At 41.6% G+C, this 18,192-nt stretch overlaps 2 long non-coding RNA genes across 4 annotated transcripts; both read left to right on the top strand.

Annotated features, from left to right (window-relative positions):
• The first annotated feature begins 4,682 nt into the window (after positions 1-4,682).
• Positions 4,683-9,295, top strand: LOC120739215. 2 transcript variants are annotated; one of them, XR_005697146.1, is made up of 5 exons: positions 4,683-4,735; positions 6,423-6,514; positions 7,240-7,397; positions 7,817-7,874; positions 8,814-9,295. It is a non-coding gene; the product is annotated as an uncharacterized LOC120739215 (long non-coding RNA). The 2 variants fall into 2 exon arrangements; XR_005697147.1 differs by having other exon boundaries at positions 7,820-7,874.
• A 2,203-nt stretch (positions 9,296-11,498) lies between these two features.
• On the top strand, positions 11,499-18,192 carry LOC120739212. 2 transcript variants are annotated; one of them, XR_005697145.1, is made up of 4 exons: positions 11,499-11,548; positions 13,405-14,315; positions 15,014-15,197; positions 15,462-18,192. It is a non-coding gene; the product is annotated as an uncharacterized LOC120739212 (long non-coding RNA). The 2 variants fall into 2 exon arrangements; XR_005697144.1 differs by lacking the exon at positions 11,499-11,548 and having other exon boundaries at positions 13,362-14,315.

The raw sequence follows: 18,192 nt of genomic DNA on the forward strand, positions 1-18,192 counted from the left end.
GGGGGCACCCCACCTCCGAAGTGGCCCGAGCGAGCCCCAGGCTCCAGGCCCCGATAAGCGGCCGCCAAGGAGTGAGCCGGTGTGTACCTGGACGCCCATCCCCGGACACAAAGATGGGGATGGGGGGTGCCTACTGGGGTCAGCGGGGGTGCTGGCCCCAGGGAGGGGTTACCTGCCCCTCCCTTCCTTCCCTCCCCATCTCCAGCTGCCTCCCTCTTCCCCCTCCACCACAACCACCCACACATGCAGGGCCTTGGAGTAGGGGTATGTCACCAGGGTGCAGAGGAGGCTACCCCCCCGTCCCCTTCTGGCTGCCTCTGCCTCAATTTTATCCCACAACTTAGACATTCACATTACTCACACTCTCATTACACATACATATAGGATCTTGGGGGTGGGCACGATACACGGAGTCCAAATTACCATCAGGGTGTACACCTCACCCCTGGCGTCGTTGCCCACCTCTCAATTTTAAATACACGTAGACATTGAGGGCTATCAGGAGGGACCATGCGCTTACCTGCTGCTCTCTGGCAGGTAGCTCCATGCCCTCCTGGGTTTTAAATGCACCTTAGAACACACATGCATCAACACTACAATGAGCGGGTGGAGGGAGGTTTGGAGTCTTCTCTCACCCCCGTTCTCTGCGGCCTGCTGGAGCGGGGGGGGGCTAGAAGGAGGAGTTGGCCGTCCGACTGCGGTCTGGAGTGTGGGGCCTCCCTGCTGCTGCGGAGTCGGGGCGGTCTGTCTCTCCCCACCGCAGGGAAAAGGGTAACACCACCTGGGTCTGGGTGCAGTTCCCCCCTCCAGGGGCAAGGGTACCTAGACCCGGTTCGTAGAGTACGCTTGGGGAGTGTGATCGTGTGTACAGCGTCTCTTTATGTCTGTCTCCACGTTGGTTGAGTGTGGAGTAAGTGCATATGAGAGCATGAGGGTGAGAATGGATGTTTGTATCTGTGTGTGCCTGTATGTCTGTGTCTATATGTCAGGTTGGGTATCAGACGCCACCTCTCTGGGGACATCTCAGGCCCTCCAAGGTTTGGAGGCCTATCTCCCCCTACCACCACTTCCCCTGCCAGTGGCGGACTCCCTCAGACATCGGTGCGTTGGTGGTTCTTTGTGTCCGGGGATGGGCGTCCAGTTACACACCGGCTCACTCCTTGGCGGCCGCTTATCGGGGCCTGGATCCTGGGGCTCGCTCGGGCCACTTCGGAGGTGGGGTGCCACCGGCCTCTCGGCCTGGGGCTCGGTCACTCAGGCACGGCTGGCTGCCGGCGGAGCTCACGGGCGCGTCACTGCAACCCCCCCTGGCTTCTGCTCTGCGGCTGCTGAGTGAGCCCTCATCTGGGACTCTCCTCAGCTCTTACTGGGACAGTGGCGCGGCTGACCCTCTGTTGGTCTTCCATGGTCTCTTGTGTTCTGGGGGCCTCTGGATGTCTGGAGTTTTGATCTCCTCCATACCTGCTTCATGCCCTGGAGGACGGGGCTGTGGCCCCCCCACACCCTCTAGCAGATCATTACATGAAGGAACCTTTTAAAAAAAAACAAGCGCGTCCATGCTCACAGGTGTACACACGGGTGATCACACCCACAAACTACAACCTTTTTGGCTCCTACCTCAAAGCACACTGTGTTCTGTTGATCTTATGTGCTGCACAATAATGTTTAATATTTAGTATTTACTGTCATATTCCCATATATCATCGTGATGTTGTTTATTCTATTACTCGTGTTCTCTTCTGCTTGTTTTCTTTTTTCTTTCTCAACAGGTGATCCAGGTGATCGATATATGCATTTCTTTTTCTTTTTTTTTTTCTGCCCGTTCTGTTGGTTTTTGCCCTTCTCCCCCGTCCCTCTTCTCAGCTGTTTTTTCTTTCCCTCTTTCTTTCTCCCCTTCTTTCCCCCAGTCAAGTCTGTCCCGTATTCAGCAAGTAAAAATAAAATAAACAATAAAAGGTGAATCAAATGGACCATTATGGCAAGGCTGGGATGGTCAATTTGGTAAAATAAATCCGTTGGGCATCTTTCTTTGCCTTTAGACAATAATTCTGATGGCAAAAGAGCCAAACGGGACAGGCACAAAAAAAAAAAAAAAAAAAAAAAAGGGGTGGAGGACCGGTTCTACCTGAAATACATGACTGGGAGGAGGAGCTGCTGTTTCTGTCTGCTTAACTTTCGATCTTACATTCACAGGCTTTTAAATCATACACGTAGCTTTAACTAACTCTTTTTGTTAGATAAACTCTGAGGTGTGCTTAGGTTTCTTTCCTTTGAAGAGAACATGGATGAGATTTTCCTTTAAATTAAATATTAACAACATCTTAAAACAGTCAGAGGAAGAACAGATATTTCAGAGATGCATTAATTCCTCTTTAAGCTGAATTCCAGGCAGTACAGTTGTGAGCATGCAGCTTATCGTGAGTCTAAACTAAAGAAAGTTCTCTTTGTTTTATCCTCTTTCATTTGGAGAACTTGTGCTGGAAACTCATTTGACTTTCTAAACAGGAGGGGAAGCTGGGCCTGTGTTTGTTAGGCTTTCACTTTTGATTTTTTTTTTTTTTTGTATGATTTAACCAACCATGTTTTTGGGTTAAATAACAAAAAACATTTTTGGGGGACTTTAACCTGTGCCTGACTTTCTTTCACTGCTCAGTCCATCACAGGTTTTCACACAAAATGTCATGATACATGGCCCCATTCATTCTTTCCTTTACACGGATCAGTCGTCCTGGTCCCTTTGCAGAAAAACAGCCCCGAAGCCCCAAATGTTTCCACCCACATGCTTCGCAGTAGGTATGGTTTTCTTTGGATGCAACACAGCATTCTTTCTCCTCCAATAATGACAAGTAGAGTTTTTACCAAGAAGTACTACTTTGGTTTCATCTGACCATGTGACATACTCCCAGTGCTCTCTAGCAAACTTCAGACAGGCCTGGACATGTATTGGCTTAAGCTGGGGGACACGTCTGGCACTGCAGGATTTGAGTCCCGGGCAGCTTAGCATGTTACTGAGGGTAGCCTTTGTTACTTTGGTCCCAGCTCTCTGCAGGTCATTCACTAGGTCCCCCCGTGTGGTTCTGGGAATTTTGTTCACTGTTCATTTTGACCCCACAGGCTGAGATCTTGCTTGGAGCCCCAGATCCAAAGAGAATATCAGTGATCTTGTATGTCTTCCATTTTTTAATAATTGCTCCCTCAGTTGACTTCTTCACACCAAGCTGCTTACCTATTGCAGATTCAGTCTTCCCAGCGCGGTGCAGGTCTAAAATTTGTTTCTGATATCATTTGACAGCTCTTTGGTCTTAGCCATAGTAGAGTTTGGAGTGCGACTGTTTGAGGTTGTGTACAGGTGTCTTTTACACTGATAACGAGTTCAAACAGGTGCCGTTAATACAGGTAACGAGTGGAGAGCAGAGGAGAAGTTACAGGTCTGTGAGAGCTTGTTTGTAGGTGACCAAATACTTATTTTCCACCATAATTTGCAAATAAATTATTTAAAAATCAAACTATGTGATTTTCTGGATTTTTTTCTCATTTTGTCTCTCATAGTTCATACATATGATGAAAATTATAGGCCTCTCTTATCTTTTTGAGTAGGAGAACTCGCAAAATTGGTGGCTGACTAAATACTTGTTTTGCCCCACTGTATATGGTTTCATACTTTCTTTATGTAACAGCTCCATTTTTTGTACTATTCTAATCAGTGAGGAGTGAATTCAGTACAAGAAAGCATGAATCAAAAAACAGAAGATAAGCCATTTATTAGGCTGGAATAAGTCCAAACATAGATGCAAACGGTCCAAGGAGCAGAACAACAAAAAAATCCAAATGGCAAGAGAACATACAGGGAGGGTTAGTGTCTCCCTACCTTTTGTTTGTAAGTTTCACCAGCCTTATTAAACGTTTGCTTTTTGTTAAAAGCAAGTTTTTGTTTCCACATGTCTACTTCACACCTCAACCTCCACACAGTCTGCAGTCTGTGACAGCTTTAAATCAACCATGAACACCAATGTGACACCTGCAGTGTCCCAGAGTGTGTTTTGGTCAGTGTCCACAAATACTGTCATACTGTTTGTGAGAAGAAGTTCCTGAAGCAGCAAAAGAGCCACACAGCTGACACTGTTACTGGCAACAAAATGTAAAACAGCACGGGGATCAGGAAACAAACAAATGAGTGAGATCAGTGAGATAAAAGTGAAAGCCTAACAAACCAACATTCTCACTCCCAACTCGTCAAACGTGTGACGCATGGTCAGGCTCCCTCTGCTGCACTTATGGACGCGCAAGGTACCCCCCTCGCGTCGGGAATTGACGTGAAGGGTCCTCCGATTGAAGAGATTGCCGCGGAAGTGCCTGTTGTCGGTATATTTAGACATTTTCCAAATCACATTGTAGTGACGTATACAGAACACAATAAATTATATAATGTAAACAACTACCTGAAAAACAGGTAGAACGATACTTTTGTATCGTTTATTGCATTTATGGAGGGAGTGATGTATGCTGGGTAATGGCACACCTAGCTACTGGGTGACTTTATTCACCCGCTTCGGCTGTTATCAGTCCATACAATGGGCATTATTAGCACAAATCAGTCCCATAGATATGGGCCATCTCCTGCTAGATTGTTCAGAAGGTTGTTCTCATCCATCCAGATGGAGGATCACTAACAGGAGCGTGGTAAGACTCCAGAATCCACTCTGGCTGGAATCCGGTGGATATGCAGTGTGTACAGGTAAGACCATTTAAACGGACAGCATTTATAGAATGACTATTGAAAGGGCTTTTATTTTTGAAAGCAAAATCAGAATGACTTGATATTGATATGGTATCACCGTGGGGTTGTATACTGTTGATCTAAAGTGGAATTACCCTGTGGAAACAAGAATTTTTCATTTTAGAGCATTTTGAATCGTTAGAAGATTAAGTCAAATATCAGCAATTTCAAAGGGCCATTACTATGAAAGGCAAAATCAGACTGACTTGATATTGATATGGTATTACTGTGAAAAAGACTGCTGTTGGAAAGTGTTGATACAAAGTTCAAATAGTATTTGGAAATACGACTTTTGCTTTTAAGAGCATTATGAAGTCATTGAAAGAGTAGTTCAAAAATGAAGATTCACAGGGCTTTTACTTTGAAATCCAAAATAAGATTGCCTTGATAGTGACAGGGCACGATTAGGGTACAAGGCTGTGTCATATAGATCGTTCATTAGAGTTTGTAAAAAAAAAAAAAGAAGCCTAAATTATATGTTATTATGTTCTTAACATATCTGCTAATTCACTCGAAGTTGGCTTTTATTTTGAAATCCGGTTTCCACATCCATTCCCGTAATACTTTGAATACACAGGGAACGTAAAACAAACTGGAGGCTGGCTTGACACAAGTGTTTAAACGGACAGCATTTATAGAATGACTATTAAAAGTCAGCGAGTGTCAGTAATGTTAATGTGGTTATGTTAGTAATACACCGAGTGCTAATATAACAGCTTTAAGATGCATTTGTAGATATTATTACGTGTTTTACCGTCTTTATGGTGCTAGCTTAAAGTTACGGTGTAAACGTTAGCTTATATTGGAGTAAAGCTGTTACTGGTTAAACGATGTTAGCACAGAAATATTAGCTTCTGTCATGACTGATGAAGTTACTAGTTAATAAAGTTTCCAGTAAAGTGTTTAATCGCAGCCACAGATTGACAGCAAATATCTCGATTAGCTTCAGTGCATCTATAATAAATATGTGCAAGTTTCAGTGCTTCGTTTAAACTGTATGGTACTTATACTGACCCAGGGTCAGTGTAAAATACAATCCTAGCTGTGTGAACAAAGCCTGGCTCCTTTAATCCTGCATGAAAAACCTCAGGATGCAGGTTATTATTACTCTTTCCTGCTGACACACCTGTCACACCTGAGAGTCAGCTAGAAACGTACAGTGACGTGGACATCATGCAAAGACTGCCAGACTCTGTAATACTGCAAATGATCAGTGACTCTCTGTGTGCTGAACATCTAGGATTGAGTCAGGCTGCATTGACTGTGGGACTTTAATGTGTTAAAAGCAGGTTGAAGACAGCTCAGAAACATTTGAAGATTAAAATTTAGCATTATGGCTGCTGGTGGTTTGTAAAGCCTCTACTCAGCTGTATTTTTGTTACTAATTTATGTTTGTTGTTGTTTAACACAGATTTCAGAAGAGCAAATATGCTTAATAGTTTAACTAGATTTCATTTGTCAGTGTGGGACTGCTGAGTCACCCGAAGAACTCATTTCATTCATTCTCCACATGATGTTCATTTACAGAAATGTTTCACAGGAACTGATTTCTCCCAAAGGGTGAACTAGTGTGTTTCCATAGATTACCTCTGTATGAATGTACTTCTTAAATGAAGGCAAGTGTTTGTCCTTTTTTGTTCCTCAGGTACAGTACGTGATATCAAGGGCAGGCGGTCAACACTGGGGGTAGACAAGAAGCAGACGTACTTCCAAGAGGGAGCTGCAGTGAGGTCAGAGGTCAGAATCTGAAACAGCTCAGGTTTATATTTTAGAGGTTATAAAAAATCAAAATGTATTTATAAAGAAACCTTTAAATAATAGTCATAATTATGATTATTATAAGAAATATCAAACATTTAAGTGGATTTTCTGTTACACATATTGTGTTAGCCCTGCGATAAACTGGCAGCCTGTCTTTGTCCTGTATCAGCTGGGATAGGCTTCATCCTCCCGCAACCCTGAACTGGATACATTGTATTCCAATTATGTAATCTGATCATTTACAAACTCAAGGTATCTAATCAAAATATAAGTAATAATTATAAAATGGGAAAGCAGAAATAAGTGTGACATAAATGTAAATGTGTGAGCTGACATAGAGGACAGCTACATGTAGTCTGAAAAACCTTTGTTGTCAAGTTTGCAGGTCTATCAGCACGAGACATTCTTACATAGAAGAGACATTAAAGTCTCTAACTCAGTGAAGCATTATTGGTCCCGTCTGTTTGGATAAATATAGTAAGTTGATGTTTGTCCATTTATTGACACATTTTCTTAAGTGCTTATCCAGTTCAGGATCACAGTGGAGCTGCAGCTGGATATGTTCACTAAATAAACCTTACAAAAGTTAACAATAAACCTGCATCTCTGTTCGTTGTTGTCCACAGGATGAGAAAATCAAGCTGGAAGACTGTGGAACATGTTAATAAATGTTTGTGTGTTTATGCCTGTGTCTTTCACAGGAGGCGCTGGAAGGTTTCCCTAATAGTTCCTGGTGAATCAAAGCAGAACCATAACGGTTGCTGGACTGCATGATGGCCTTACCCCTGAGCAGTCATCCTGTTAAAGGAGGAACCAGTTAGAAGCTGTTTTCAACGTAGCTGAGCAGATTTCATCTCAAGTAAGAAATTAACTGTTTGTTCGTTTGTTCTGCCACTTAAAGAGCATTTAAGGACGTCGTTTGAGTGTCCAGTTGAATTAATTCTACTGGCTCTCATGGTCATTTGTTATTATAGACATATTTTTCATGTTCATCCAGCTATTTAGTAAATTCTATCTATTTAGTAATATCCGTCAGCTATAAAATGTAATATAAATATAAAAATATCTAAATATCTCCTGCCCTTTATGTTTTAATGATGTAAGTCTGTTTACATTAGCATTCCTCACATATCAATGAGATGCTGTACAGTACAATCCTACTGACACAGCAGAGGGATAACGACGGCTATTCAACATCGTTACACGACACATTCGAGCTGCATGACGCAGACAAAGTGACTAAATCATCTTTTTTGTGGTTTATTGTCTTCAAACCAGCAGACAAAGCTGATTGCAGAAGATGTCGGAGAAGAACTTCAGGCCGTGGACTGAAAAGGTATTTTTTTCTTGTTATCAAAAGACATTTGGAGTGGCAGCTTCTACAACTGGTTGTGCTAAAGTAAAGCTTACAGTCTAAGAAACCACAGTGTTGATATTCAGCACAAAGAGAAAAGCTCACTTGTTTGAATTTATTTACAATCATAGTTTTATAAATTCTGACTGTAAACAGCTTTTACAGCTTTGATATTGTTTGACACTCGATATCAGGTTTAATTTAAAGGTTTCTGTGTCCCAATGAGCCATTTACACTGACCAGTGTCAGTTTAACTGTAACACATTCATTATTTAGATTCAACAGAGAAATAACTGAATGTAAAAATGGCAGCCCTCAGGCAGGTTTATAGAGATATATGCATGCATTATGAAATTTATGTATCCCAGATAATTGTTATTCATCTAGTCATGGCAGACCCACCTCTTCCTCCCAAGTTAACTGCAACCCAAAAGAACTAGTGGGGCTATTTACACACTCACAACCAGTGTGAGGTAAAAAGAGCCACCAAAAAACTGTCAGCCACAGATGTGCTAGAAGAGTTAGAAACTCTACTTATGGAGAAACTTTCTAAGCCTAACAGGGGACAGGTACTCCTGCCCAAATAACATGATATAACCCCACATACAGCCCAGCCATAAAGTGAACCAAGTCATTTAGTTAAAGACAGCATGGGACCAAATGCATGTAACCAGCCTGCACCCACCTGGCATTTCTTCCTCCTGAATTAAATGAATGGATGGATGAAAGTTAAATGACTACAAACCTAAAGCCACTAGTTCCCACACTGGAGCTCCCTGACACTGTGTGTTAACCGTATTTAGCTTGTATCAACAGTTGTAACAGGCTAAGATACGTGAGACACTGCATTGAATGATTGTTCCTGTCTTAATGATTTCAGCTGACTGGTTTCAGCTCAGATGTTCTGCTTTTTCCTTTCAGTAGATCAAAGCAGCTCGTGCTCCTTCTGCTTCCAATTTAGAAGAAGAAGAAGAAGGCGAAGGCTTCAGCGAAGTGGCGTTCATGGTCTCAGTGAACAGTCACGGTCACACACTGCATGTGGTTTTAAAAGCAACATGTCTGTTCAGTACAACGATATGTAATATTAGTGCAGCTATGGTTTGTTCTTGAACATCAGTTCTGTTTTCTACTTTGACCACTTAGACCAAAAAAGTGTTGTTTTCAGATTCTTTCTTTTACATCTATAAAGCACCTGTTCATTTTTTTATTACAATTAGTTTCACATAAATGTTAGTGTTTCCTTTATGATCTTTTAATGCTTACACTACACTGTACATGTCTACATTAGAGACATTTCTGTTTCCTGTTTCTGTTGACTCAGAGTTGTGAAATGTTCTTTTATTTGATGCACAATATGAAGTTCATAATTTTCTTACAAATAAAACTCTAATGACAAACATGAACAGCTGTGCTTTTTTCTGAGACATGAGTTTTTGAATGTGTTCATATTTAGACAGTGTGCATCTGTCTGCTGAAACTGTGATGGTGAACCTGAGGTGATGGTCAACAGAAGGCAAACATATATCAATATAAAACAATATTGAAGTAATGTCTTTACCCTCCGCAGCGTGTGGACGCTGTGCACACAATCACCTTATTTACTGTAGTAAACGTGCACCGCTAGCTCACGTGACTGACTGTCTCCATGGTTACATCGTATATTATGCTTCCAAAGATACCGCCATAGCTCTCTGCAGCTGTAACACTTTCACACTTTGCAAATCATTTCACGTTTTTGATAGTTATGAAGACAGAATATGTTTTTAATGTCATGCTAGGCAGTTGCTATGGTGGTTGCTGTGGACTTGGGTGGACCGCGTCCGATTCCTGTTATTAGCTGTCCGCCGCAGGAAGGCTGCGTTCCATTTACAAGTAGTGACAGTCTGCCGCAACTCGAACTCAAACCCCGCTTTGTTCTTTAATTATAGGCCTTTTATAGCCGTTCATGACACGCACACACACACATAAAGCATTTTGCCTCACCATGAGAATGCAAGTTTACCTAATCTAACCTTAAAGTATCTGATATAGGATAGAAAAATGAAGCAACCAGAGATTTAATGATGAAGACTCTGGGTTCTGTAGTTCACGTTTTACAGTCCTGAATGACTCTTTGCATATAATTTATTGAAGAGGAGTTTAGAATGCACTTTATATTTAGCCTGTTGCTGTTTCATTTTTTACATTGTTGCCGTGTTATGTCATGAATAAGGTTCACCTGCTGGGGGTTTGATGGATCAGCTGGACAATACAGTCAAAGACAGACTTCATTCATCATATGCAAGAATCCTAGTTGGATTTTTGTTGTCACTCATGTTTTTGAACCAAATATTGAAAACAATTCTGACAGACTGGATACCTGGTCAGGGTGTACATTACCTTGTAGTCAAGCATCCCAGGACAGAGCCCTGCCCCACCATGAGCCTGGGTGGATACGTGGTTATAATATAAAAGGACCAATACTTAATATATTTCATGAAAATTGAATTATAATACAAATTAGTAATAAGGGTTTCTCTGCACCCTTATCTACCCCATACTCAAAGAGCTGCGGGCAGAGAGGGTGACAGGAGAGGATGGCACTGAAGAGAAGATGCTCGGTTTCTGGAGTCTCCTGGGCCCTATTTCAGGAAGCCGGTTCAGAAAACTCAGAGTGAAAAACGATACTCAGGGTTGAGTAACCCCGAACTGTCCAACTCGGAATATTCGGTTTCAGAAAGGCTGATAACAGTTAGTTCAGTCAACGCGGAGTTGCTTTAACCCCAAGTTAAACGCGCCCACGAGGATACATAAAGCCCTGATTAGTGGAGCACAGATTAAGCGAGTCACCATGGAGACGGAGGGAAAGAAGGCGCGGTCAATGTATTTTACAGCGCTTGAGGCCGAAATTCTGATGGCAGCATATGCTGATAACATGCAAATTCCGCGGAAAAAAAGTAACGCAGCCTCAGCTGCAAAAGAAAGGGAGCATGCATGGCAAAACAAAGCCGACAGAGTCAATGCGTGAGTGTTAATTTAAACATTGATCTAGGGATTTCCACCCACTTAACACGTTATTTTATTATATTTTATTTTATATTTTATTTTATACATTTGATTTCGTGATGTGATGTGAGCGCAGGTGCAACCCAACAGGCCCCAAACGTTCCTGGCAGCAAGTAAAAATGAAATATAAAAATATAGTCCAAACAGGTAAGGTGTAATTGTATTATGAGCCATAGTGTTTGGTCTGTTTGTCCTATGTCATTCAATAGTTGGGTTGCGGTCACGTGGTTCTGATGACGTGCGGAGGCAGCGCGATTTTTGAGTGGAGGGCGGAAGTAAACATGGAGGACACTGTGGAGAGTCAGGAGAGCAGCTATTGTGCAACTTTAGACCCCGTTTCTCGGGAGAGATATAAACAGATAGTTAAAAAATATATCGGACGTGATCCGTATTCTTTGAAAATGTCCGAATACACCACAGAAGTAAAGGATTTGCCTACTATCGAGGCTGTGGATATCACCAACTACTTGGTCCTCCAGACTTCTTACTACACTAGGCAGCAAATGAAAGCTTTCAAGAGTCTGGAGGCGTACAATTTTTTTGTCAGCGGGTGGGTCCACAACCTTGGAACAAAACGTCTCCGTGATGGATACAGTTTGGTGTTTGCAAGGGTGAGTGTTTGTTCTTATATTGCTTTATCTTAAACACGCTAACAGTTAGCGGTAGCGGCTTTAACGTCAACAAACATGCCACATCCTTAGGACTTCGTTAGAGTGACAGTTGTTTGTTTCAAGGTAAACCATTCTCAGAGGTCTAACGAGACACCTCTGAAGACTTGGGTAATTGCAAAGGAGGATGGAGAAGTGATTGCAGCTCATTGCAATTGTATGGCAGGGTTAGTAGCCTAATTAAGTAGGATGTTATTGCAATGAGAACACACACACACACACACACACACACACGCATAGGGCACTGCTAGCATGAATAAACATGTTACTTCAAATAAAGTGCCATTGCACATTAGTATTAGTAAGCTATGCATCATCAAAATGTACTGTAAATTAGAGCAGGGCGATATGGCCAAAAATATTTATCACGATATATATTTGAAAATTTGCGATAACGATATAACTGACGATATAATTGATGCGAGACAAAATACAACTCCACAACATTACTAGCGCAAAAAGACAACCTATCATTTATTTTCACTTAAACAAGAAGCTGGTTTTTATGTACATTAAAGCTTTATAAAAATGTAACAGTGCAAATGCAAATTCCTTGCTGAAAGTTTAACCAAAAGGCATTTCCAGTAGAAATGGGCTGACATATCCTGAGCATAACCATGTATAATATCCACTGAAGTTAAAAAGAGGTGCTTTGCAACATTAAACTGCAGTGTGCAGTATGCATTTTTCGGACCATAAGGTGCACGGGATTATAAGGCACATTAAGCGAAACAAAGCAGTCAGATAAATCAAACTTTATTAAACTCATTCTTCTTGCTTCCTCCACTTCTGTACCATTGATTCATTAATGTTGAATTCGCTGGCAGCTGCTCTATTCCCATGTTGTTGCAGTATATTAATGACTAACCTCGTATTGTGGATGGATTATCTCAGTTGTTCTCCTGACTGAAGATTGGTCCTTTTACAGCATCCTGCCATGCGATTGCATTTGTCTCTAACCATGAGGAACCTTAACGTTAACTTTTATAAGTGGAAAAGTGTTAGTGTTTGTCCTCCAGCTTCACTGTTTATGTTATGCTAACATAGCTGTGTCGCTAGCGATCACGTAGCACATAATTATATACCAGCTAGCCCAACTTCAGTAACCCTACAAACGTCACTGCTGTTTAGTTTCCTGTCTTCATTTATGTTGGAAGTGATAGCAGAGCTGTACGTTTGAATTTTTTCAGAAATCTCTCAGTCAGAACATGCTATATCATGCTTAGGTAACTAGCGAAACTAGCGAGCTAACTTCCGCTAGCTTCCTGCTAGCTTCTAACTCCGTTAAATGTAATACATTTTGTTTTCATGGATGCCTGGAAGTTAAACTTCATAGTTACACCTGGTAAAGCAGCAATGCTGATCGTTTTATTAAAGATGAAAGAATTTAGACAGTTTTTAACTCTTAGTGATGCTGCAGTGTTCGTTTGACCTGAAGGATTACGGAGTTTAGGACCCAGATTTAAGGGCATCTTAGTCCAACGGCCGCTTGCATGTTCTGCAAAAAAAAGTGCTTTGTCGTGTATCTGACGGACAAACACCAAACCAGTTCCACATCACTGAAGTTGCACCATTTTTACAAACCAATTCTGGTTCATCTGTTTCACTCAACAATCGGCCATGTGCGTATGAAAACAAAGGCACTGCGCATGTGCGTTTTACTCATATTCTATCGCGATATTTCATTTTCCTATCGTTGCCTAACATTATACCGGTATTACCGTGAACGGTATAATATGGCCCAGCCCTACTGTAAATATTGCATTTCATGTTAAAAAGATTATGTGCTCTATTTCCAGACTATCAGAATCATGCTCGCACGTTGGAGCTGTTCTTTTTGCAGTTGAAGCTGGGGTGAAAATGAGAGCGACATGCACATCAGAGCAGTGCAAGTGGCTGATGCCATCTCATGTTAAAAAGGTAAGCCAAAAAGCAAAATGTAGGATAAAGAATGTTATATTGGGACTTCATGTGACAGTAGGATAAAATATCTTCCCCTATACTGCTACCTTGTCGTGGTGGGGAAGCTTGAGTGCCTCAATGACCCTGTAGGCTATACCGGCGGGGGCTTCAAGCTCCTGGTAGATCTAATCAAGCCGGGCAGGTTGCAGGTGAGGGGTCAGACAAAAGGCAGTACTTTAATAAATGAAGAGTTCTATTCTAAAACGCTATAACAGCATTTAAAAGCCATTTCCTTTTTCATGACTAACATAACCATGACTGCAGAACCGTATACTGTATATCACACCCTTCTCATGCATGCCTCAACACCCTAGCACTTGTTTTCTGCGCACACACACACCTGACTGCAGCACTTTATATATTCACATTTCTCATGCATTCCTCAATACTCACAACTCCTCACACCACATTTTCATCAACATGGAACTGCTTACTTTCCACTCCTTTTATACCCAGCACATGGCACCTCCATCCCCACCCAACATACACACACACACTTCACTGCCAACCAACCACTATACCCAGCCTAAAACACACATACTCACTCCACTGCCATCACTGTTCAATTTCGAATATTTTTGGAAACGAATATATAGCGTTTTGGAAAAGAGCTTTTTAAATTTTAATGATCTTCTTTGGCTTAATTTTTCCAGATTCCTGCTTGCCCAGTAACTCTGACTTCTCTTCAGCAAAGTCCAAAAAACGAAAGCTTGAGTGTTCCATTGATGGCTGCACAAGTACACAAAAGGTTGGGAAATCACTTCCATGCCCAAGAGTGCAGAGAGATTCAGAGACATACTGTAGGTTTTTTGAGAGTTTAAGCAAAAACTGTCCAAGGAGTGCAGCACTGATGTCTAGGGAACCTTACCACAAAGAATTTGTCCCCCAGTCTAGCATGCTTCCTAAAACTGTGCCTGAGTACAGAACACCAGAGACACTGCAGCTCCCCCCCAAAGACCTTGAAGAGCTATGCCTGGACTTCCAGCTTGAAGAGCTCACCCTGTCCCAAGTCCAGGCTGTAGAGAGGGCGACTCGAAGTCAGAGTGCAAGCAGTATTTGGTTTAGGCAAAGAGCTGGACGCGTAACTGCCTCTAAGCTGAAACAAGTTCTTAAGACCAACCCCCAGCAACCATCAAAGAGCTTGATCAAGGCCATATGCTATCCAGAGGCATATAGGTTCACCACAGCTGCTACAAGGTATTTAGGGTTTGATGTAGGGTAAGGCAGAGTTAAGATTTGGGGTATGAAACTGTCCATAACTGTAACTAAAAAAGTGTTATGAAGATGGAGGTTAGTTATAGGCTTATACGGCTAGGGTTATACAGGGTAAGAACTAAGTATAGTTTAGGGTAATGGCATATTGTATAATACATCACTTTACTGTTTTACACATCCAATACTAAGTAATAATTTCCTTTTCATGTTTGGCATGTGTACTGTTTATAGTTATGGATGCAAACATGAAGCACAAGCCAGAGGAGCATATGAGAAGCTTATGAGCCAGGAGCATGCAGGCTTCTCATGTATGGACAGCGGTCTCTGGCTGAACCCCAAGTGACCATACATGGGGTCCTCCCCTGATGGGATAGTCACTTGTGACTGTCATGGAACTGGCATCTGCGAGATTAAGGTATTGACTCTGTTGTAGTCAAGGCCATAGGTGTGACATCTTTCCATAAGAATCAGTGAACTGAGTAAAAATGCAGGAAATACCTTTTCTAATTTCTAATCTATTGTTCAATTAAGATAAGATGAGGCTTTATTGTCTGTCTCAAATAGACATTTGTTTTGGGCAATGAGAGATTATGATAACACAGACCACACCCATCATCTTTGCTTCTTCACTATTTCATCAGATAAATCTTGATTGTTGTTCTCATCACTGTGATTTTAGTGCCCACACTCTCAGAAAGATGCGGTCAACCTGCGCATGCGTGCTGGGGAGAAGGGCTTCTGCCTCATCAGTGACGGGGATAATGTCACACTGGACCCAACTCATGACTACTATTACCAAATTCAGGCACAGCTTCACATTGCAAATGCAGAGTACTGTGACTTTGTTGTGTGGAACCGCAATGACATATTTGTTGAAAGGATTTTGCCTGACCTTGAGTTTTGGGATGATGCGATTCCTAAAGTTGAGTGTTTTTTTAGAAACAGTATACTCCCAGAAATACTGGGACAGCAAGTTACAAACATACATGTGTAATGTGATAAAAGGACGACAACATAATGACATTTTGAATATTGTTATGTCCTGATGGTAGTCATTATGAGTTCTGGCTATTGTATTTGCTCTGACGTAGCATTAGAGCACAAATTGTCATTTAATTTTATTGTACATTTAATTGTGTCATTTAAGTGTTGTGTAACACTACACAATGATTAAATGCTATTGAGGCAGCATAATAATACATTGGTGGTTTATTTACAAGATTAGACTTTTAAACAAATAAACAAAATAGATTGCAATCCATCTCACAGTATAATACTGTACAAACTGCCAGCACAATATGACAGTTGGAGAAAAATATTTCATTTGAAAACATTTACAGACTAATCAGGAGTCAGGACTTAGGTACTACTATTACTCTACCCTGTTCTACTTATCACCAGAGCCAAGCAGCAGATACTGGACACTACTCTTCCTCTCCACCCCTTTCTGTGAGCCGTGACAGTGACAAGACATTTAATTTTTTTTAACTGATTGATTACCACCCACCCCCCTTACTCCAGTGGGACAACAGACTCGGAGAGATTTGATAAGGCACAACAAATTACCCCAATCTTGTCGATCAATGCATGTGTCTCACCTGGCTTTGTGGACATGTTCTCTATTGGCATAGCCCTGCTCTGCAGAATTTGATATTTCCTCCTGACTAAACCTATGACTCGCTCAACATGGATACGCAAATTGGCTATTTTCCTTGTCTCTGCCACTTCATAGGCTGACAGCTGTTTTCTCCCTTTAGTGAATGCCGGTGTCTGTAGTGAAGCACAGTAAAACCCCACATTATCGCCAATATTGAACCCACGATCTGCAAGGACAATATCTCCAGGTAACAAGTTCTTTAGGAGGCCACTCTCTATTGTGATCTGCTTATCGCTAACTCTCCCTCCCCAGGCAGAAGATATGTAAGTGACGTAGCCTTGGGGGGCAACCCCAATCAAAAATTTTACAGTGTGATGGTGCTTGTAGTTGGACCAAGTTTGAGCTTGTGCAAGAAGATTAGATGGTCTCTCAATAAAGACTTCAAAGCAATCAACAATCACAGCCACTTTACATCCAAAAGCCTGTCTGAAACTCAGTGGTATCGTAGCTTGAAGAACATGTCGCTCTGGCCACTCAATTAGGAACTCTAACCTTTTATGAAGTATGTCAATTACTTTATGCCAAACTCTAGAAGCAGTGGACAGAGAAATATTGAACCTGAAAGCTAAATCTTTCAGGGGCAGATTTAGTCTCAGCCTCAGCAAAACTAGTATGAATTGTTCAAATTTGGACAACAAAGACATAGGTCCCGAGGTGATATAGGGCTCGCACAGTTCAAAAATCTGAATTAAAACTAAGAAGTTGGGGAGCCCTGTGTAGAACTTTGTCTTGTCTTCATTTTTTTCAAAAGCCTCCTGGCTGAACTGTGTGTCCAGAGCCTTGCTCCGAAGATCAACCAGCTCTGCTGTGTTCTGTCTCAAAACATCCTCCATCTTCTCGATGTCATCCATCGTCAGCTCTGTCTGGCATCCAGCATCCGCACAGCCTGCAATATAACAGTGGGGGAGCATAATCAGCATAATAGAGGCAACCTCAATTTTTACTCATTTTCACTGTAGGAGTTTTTTAGTGGGCTATTAGAATCTGGTGTAATGTGTTTAATTCACTATGTTAATTTAATGTAATTTTTTTTTTTAATCAACAAAAAAACATGTTGCGTCTAAACAAAAAATATATTTATATGTTTCTCACCACAGAAACCTTACATTACGGATATCTTTACTTATCTGTGAAAGGAGACTGTCTGGAATCTGGCAATATAAGAACCATAGCAGTGTACAAAAACCTGTGGTGTGTGCCTGACGGTAATAAGTGCCACTTTTTCTTTTTTTCTGAATAAAATGGTATGGATTTACTCTGTGATTAAAAAATCACAAACATGTAATATGTAACTTGGACCATAATCATTACAGATAATGGCATCTTTTTCTCTTTGACATGATTCTTGTTTGTTTTACATCTCAGCACAATATCTTACCTGGATAAGTGAATGTCTCATTCACACTGAAGTTTTCTGGTTGTGGATTCTCAGCTGGAAGCTGCAGTTCGGGGTTCTCCACTGTCACTAGGCCCAAATCCGGGCTCTCAGCCGTCTGTTGCATATCCAAAATCGCCTCTGCACATCGATGCTGTTCTGCCTTAAGCTTCATTCTTTTCTCTCGTTTGAGAACTGATTCCGATCTGGGTTTTCGTTCGTAGCCGAGATTGACCGTCGGAGCCCAGTCCTCCGACTCTTCGTCATCCAAAGCACTTGGGCAGCCTATAGTCCCAATCAAGTCAATATTAGACTACTAACTTAAAAGCACTAAGTAAACGAGAATTTAACGACAACCTAATGCTAATAAGTTCGTTT

Source organism: Simochromis diagramma, unplaced genomic scaffold, assembly GCF_900408965.1.
Source record: "Simochromis diagramma unplaced genomic scaffold, fSimDia1.1 OVJJ01000787.1, whole genome shotgun sequence".
Lineage (NCBI taxonomy): Eukaryota > Metazoa > Chordata > Actinopteri > Cichliformes > Cichlidae > Simochromis > Simochromis diagramma.